The sequence below is a fragment of the Pinus tabuliformis genome, chromosome 2_2, assembly GCF_031772625.1.
Source record: "Pinus tabuliformis cultivar Carrire ecotype Pingquan chromosome 2_2, CPIR1, whole genome shotgun sequence".
Classification (NCBI taxonomy): Eukaryota; Viridiplantae; Streptophyta; class Pinopsida; order Pinales; family Pinaceae; genus Pinus; species Pinus tabuliformis.
In genome coordinates, this window is record NC_142300.1 from 37,806,857 (window position 1) to 37,812,856 (window position 6,000).

Genomic DNA, 6,000 nt, shown 5'->3' on the forward strand with positions numbered 1-6,000 from the left:
CTCTTTCTGAACTCTTGAGTATACCCTTGCACACTTTGCCCCTTCAACTGCCGACGATTTTGCCAACTCATCATGGCTTGTTGCATGTAGGCCAATGGATAGAACTGCTTTTTTATTACAGAAACAAAGTCACTCCAGACAGAGAGGGTCTTACCATGTCTTTTCATATCAGCTTGGGTTCTACCTTCCCACCAAACCAAGGTAGTGCCTCCTAGGCGTAGGCTTGCCAGCTGAATCTTACTCTTGTCTGAGTTTATGTTTCGTACCCTACAATGCACATCAATTTGTCTAATCCAATTGTCCAATTTTTCAGCATTTAGCTCTCCATCATATATAGGCAAATCAAATTTAACATATAACTTAATCAAAGATGCTTTCTTATTATGCACAAGGCTATTAGGAGGTGTGATAAAGTTTTCCTCTTTCCCCTTTCCTTTGGAGTTGTCATGGAAGTGAGACTTATCTTCTTCTTTCTCTTGCTTAGAGCCTGATGCATCTTCCACCTTTTGCTTTCTAAAGTCTCTGTACATTTCTTCAACCATAGAATTTATAGCTAGGAAACTCTCTATGAATTGAGGGTCTGGCCCTATAGAACCTTCTTCTGACATTGTCTTTCGGGAATAGACTCTCCCACTTTTAGGATTAGTTTTCACCAACTCTCCTTCTCCTAATTTGAGCTTTGATCTTGTGAGCATTCACGGCTAAACCAACACAAGCTTATATAACCTTACAGCCTAAAGCTCTGATACCACTTGATCTGATATTCACCCTATGAGTGACATCAGTTAAAGATTTATTAAACTAAGGTATTACAGACTCATGTGCTGGTGTGTGTGTGTTCTGTGTTATTGAAGCAATGGATCGATCAGATTGCCAATACACAGACTATAAAATGGAAAGATAGTAGAGAAATACAGTAAGCAAACATAAAGACACAATCAAATTTAATAAGGAGTTCACCCTATTCTCCAGGGCTACGTCTCCAGTCCAGCTTTCAGTGGTGGTCTTGTTTTATTGTGTCTTTAAGCAGAGAAAATACAATACAGGGACTCAATATGAGTTCTTCTGAAGCAGATTTAGCCTAGCAGGGTGGTTCTTAGATTCCCCAAGCCACTTGGAGTACACAAACTCTTCTTCTTCCTACCAACTCTGTGACCTTTTGGTCTACAGTGGAAAGAGCCAAATGTGATGCTCAGTCTAGACAGATTCCTCTATGGGATGGCTTGGATCCTCAAGCTCTCTGGTGCTCGATGTTGCTGCTGATCAACTTGTCCCTCTGTCTCTTCTGTTATGCTTTACTATTCTTTGTGTGCAGTCCTCCTCTCAGGGTTCACTATTCACTATCTCCCTTGGTCGCTTGGACTGTACTCAACTCTAACTGATTCGACTATCTATATTCATGGCTTTATCCATTCGATCCCTATGCCTGTTCGGTTCCTCTTCCGCCTATGCCAATTCACCTTCTACAGCTGCACTTGGAGTTCCCTATGTTCGACATCATCATAAACACTCAGGGAGTGGCCACTTGTCCTCCTTTAGATGGCGCCAGCAATGCTTCGTCGATTCGTTTCTTCAGTTATGCTGTGGATGCGTTCTTCCTCCATCGTGGCAGTCAAACAGATTCCAAATCTCTTGAAACACGGCTTAATTCCCCATTGATTCCGCTTCTTTCCATCGGGTGCAATCTCAGCCGTCCGATATGGGCCCTCCATATCCAACGCCATACACACGTTTTGCGAGGTTGACTTGCTCGACCGATAGCACGCAATCAACGGCGGTTTTCTCTCACCTCCACCTACCACGCGTCAATTGGTGTATGGAATTGCTCTGCTCCTGTCCAAAACCTCTTACCGTTCAAGGGCGCCCTGATCAAAACCCTCGGTTTCCAGAGCACGGGTCCCGCCGTGTATGTTTAGCGCTTTTTCCTTTTTCTGCTCTTGGTCCTCCAGTTCCCCCACGTGATCGAGTGCTCAGGCTTTTCCCATTATGGCCCTATTCGCCTAGCGATGCGCGATTAAAAACCTCTTCCTTTTCCCATTCCGGGGCTCCCAGGGGATACTTTGGCCTCCCGTGCGGTCTCCATGGGCCTCGGTCAGCACGCTTTGACTGAGGTCCTCATTATTCCACATTGGCTACCATTGCCACTGGTTCAAGGTGTTTTTGATCATTGTTTTGGATTTATTTAGAGATTTGTTCGACCTGATTCAGTCATGGTTCTTTGACAGTCTTCTACGGATCCAATTCGGATCCTCGAGAGGCCGACAAAAATCAAGGAGAGGAAGGATCATCTACTTTCGTTGTGGCAAACTCGGGCACATGAAGAAATAATGTTGATTTTGGAAGAAAGGACAAAAGGATTAGAGACCATCTAATACAAATCACAAGTCATCCAGCACAAATGAAGGTGAGACTACTGCTATAGCCACAGATGGTGATGTGTTGTTTACTATTTCAGTAGAGGATGCATGTGTATATACATCTAGCAGTAGCTTTGACTGGATCCTTGACTCTGGGGCATATCACCATGTAACCCCATGTAAAGATAGTTTTGTTTCATATAATCCTGGTGATTATGGTACAATGCATTTGGGGAATAATCACTTTTGCAGTATTGTTGGAGTGGGAGATGTCCAGATCAAGATGAAAGATGGACAAGATATATTGTTGAAACAGGTCAGGCATGTACCAGAAATGCACATGAGTTTAATCTCTATGGGACGACTGGATGATGAAGGCTATTCCACAAGCTTTGGAAAAGGAGGCCAGAAAATTATCAAAGGTGCATTTGTCGTGGCCAAAGGACCCAAGACAGGAACATTATACACATTGAAGGCACTGATAGGAAAATCAGATTTGGCTGTTGTCACAAAAGAAGGAAATTCAGCAGATCTGTGGCATAAGCGTTTGGGTCACATGAGCGAGAAGGGCTTAAAAATCCTTGTTGGTAAAAATTTATTGCCAGGTTTGAAATCCTACAATCTTGATCTTTGTGAGCATTGTATATATGGTAGACAAAGAAGGGTTTCATTCCTTAGAGGTGGCCATGATAGAAAGAAAAATGTGTTAGAATTGGTAAACTCAGATGTGTTTGGGCCTGTTAACATCAAATCATTAGGAGGAGCATTATATTTTGTAACACTTATAGATGATACATCCAGGAAGGTTTGGGCATATCCTATGAAAAGTAAAAGTGAAGTGTTTGGAATATTTCAAAAATTTCATGTTGTTGTTGAAAGAGAGACTAACAAATTGCTCAAGTGTTTAAGAACAAATAATGGTGGAGAATATTGCTCAAATGCATTTAAGGAATATTGTAACAGGTTTGGCATAAAGCATGAGAAGACTATGCCTAGTACTCCTCAACAGAATGGTGTCATAGAAAGGATGAATCACACCATTATGGAAAAGGTGTGAAGTATGTTGTCCAATTCTGGTTTGGAGAAGAATTTTTGGGCTAAAGCAGTCAGGACTGCTTGCTACCTCATAAATAGATCTCCAATTATAGCCTTGGATGGAGGTATCCCTGAAGAAGTTTGGACTGGTAAGAATTTGAATTATTCTCACTTGAAAATCTTTGGATGTGAAGCATTTGTACATATTCCCAAAGAAAATAGAACTAAGCTAGATGATAAATCTATGAAATGCATTTTTTTGGGATATGTGGATGAATATTTTGGTTATCGTCTATGGGATCTAGTCAAACATAAAATTATTAGAAGCAGGGATGTTATATTTAATGAGTCATAAATGTTCAAGAGGACTGTAGGTGAGTTATAGGTCAAGAAGGTTATTGACAAGTTTGAAGAGCAGCAGGAAAACAACCAACCAATACAAGAAAATGAACAGCAAATTCAGTGGCATGAAGAACAACAAGTGGAAAATGATGAACAAAAAGAAGAAGGAATCTTGCAGGAACCTTTACAGGAGATTCAACCTGATAATGCACCACCACAGTTGGTTCACAAATCTTCTAGGCCTCATAAGCCTTCACAAAGGCATCCTCCTTCAAACTATATTTTGTTGACTGATGAAGGTGAGCCTAATTATTTTCAAGAAGCCTGTAAAGTTGAGCACAGTGAAGAATGGAAGAAGAAATGAACTCTTTGTTGGAAAATAAAACTTGGGAGTTCGTAAACCTCCCAAAAGGTAGAAAGGCTCTACAAAATAAATGGATTTATAGGATTAAGCATGAAGGTGACGAAAAGAAGGAGAGGTATAAAGCAAGGCTGGTGGTGAAAGGTTTTTCCCAAAAAGAAGGTATTGACTTCACTAAAATTTTCTCACCCTCTGTTAAAATTTCATCCATTAGAGTCATTCTTGGTCTAGTTGTTGCTTTAGACTTAGAATGTGAACAATTAGATGTAAAAACTGCTTTCCTTCATGGTGAATTGGAGGAAGAAATTTATATGGAGCAGCCAGAAGGCTTCATAGAAAAAGTCAAAGAAGGCCTTGTTTGTAGGTTGAAGAAGAGTCTATATGGGTTGAAATAGGCACCTTGACAATGGTACAAGAAATTTGATTCATTCATGTTGGAACATGGTTTTAAGAGGTTGGAAGTTGACCATTGTGTCTATATCAAGAGGTATGATCAAGGAAAGTATATCATATTATTGTTATATGTGGATGACATGTTGATTGTTGGGCATGATAAGAATAAGATCAATAGATTGAAGAAAGATTTGGGTAGAAAATTTGCAATGAATGATATAGGACCAGCACAACAGATATTGGGCATGCGGATTATGCGTGACAGGAAAAACAAAAGTTTGTGGCTGTCACAAGAAAAATATATCAAGAAGGTGCTTGACAGGTTTAATATGAAGGATTCCAAGCCAGTTGGTACACCCCTTGTAACCCACTTCAAGTTGAGTACTGAATTATGTCCTAGTGATGACAAGGAGAAAGAAGATATGAGCAAGATTCCTTATGCTTCAACAGTTGGCAATTTGATGTATGCCATGGTATGCACACGACCAGACATTGCATATTCATTGGGAGTAGTGAGTAGGTTCCTTGACAATCCAAGAAAACAACATTAACAAGCAATAAAATGGATTTTGAGGTATCTCAAGGGTACTAGTCATTATTGTTTATGTTTTGGTCATGATGATACTGTGCTTGAAGGATTTACAGATGCAGATATGGCTAGAGATATGGACACTACAAATTCCACTACAAGTTATTTGTATACATTTGCAGGTGCAGTAGTATCTTGGGTGTCAAGGCTACAAAGAATTGTAGCCCTCTCTACAACAGAAGCAGAGTACATAGCTGCAACAGAAGCTTGTAAAGAGATGTTGTGGATGCAACAATTCCTAGGAGAGATAGGAATAAAGCAGGACAAGTATGTGTTATATTGTGATAGTCAGAGTTCCATTCACTTCGCAAAAACCCAGCATTTCATTCAAAAACCAAGTACATTGACTTAAGGTACCATTGGATCCAGCATGTGTTGGAGGAAGAACAATTATCCTTGGAAAAGATCCATATAGATAGGAACCCTGCTGATATTCTCACTAAGATTCTACCACGAAATAAACATGAGTTATGTAGAGGCATGGTAGGACTCGTTGTGACTTGAGTTATGACTCTTATTTGGCTTCAAGTGGGAGAATGTTAAGTGTGAAGCCAAATTCATGCAGTATTCTAGATCCTTCTACACCACCATTAGTTTCTAGATCTCCATCAAAATAACATGCAGGATTCTAGATCCTTCTACACCACCATTAGTTTCTAGATCTCCATCTAAATCACACACAGGATTCTAGATCCTTCTACATCGCCATTAGTTTCTAGATCCCCATCTAAATCACATGCAGGATTCTAGATCCTTCTTCAACCTCTATAAATTTGTAATTTCTCTGGCCAAGGAAAGCAAGCCAAGGTCCAAGCCTATTACATAATGCAAAGTGATTTCTGTTCTCCACTGATTGTTTTATCTATTCCATTGTTTCTGATTGAGTAATCTTGTTGTTTCTCCATTTGTCTATCTCTGAAATT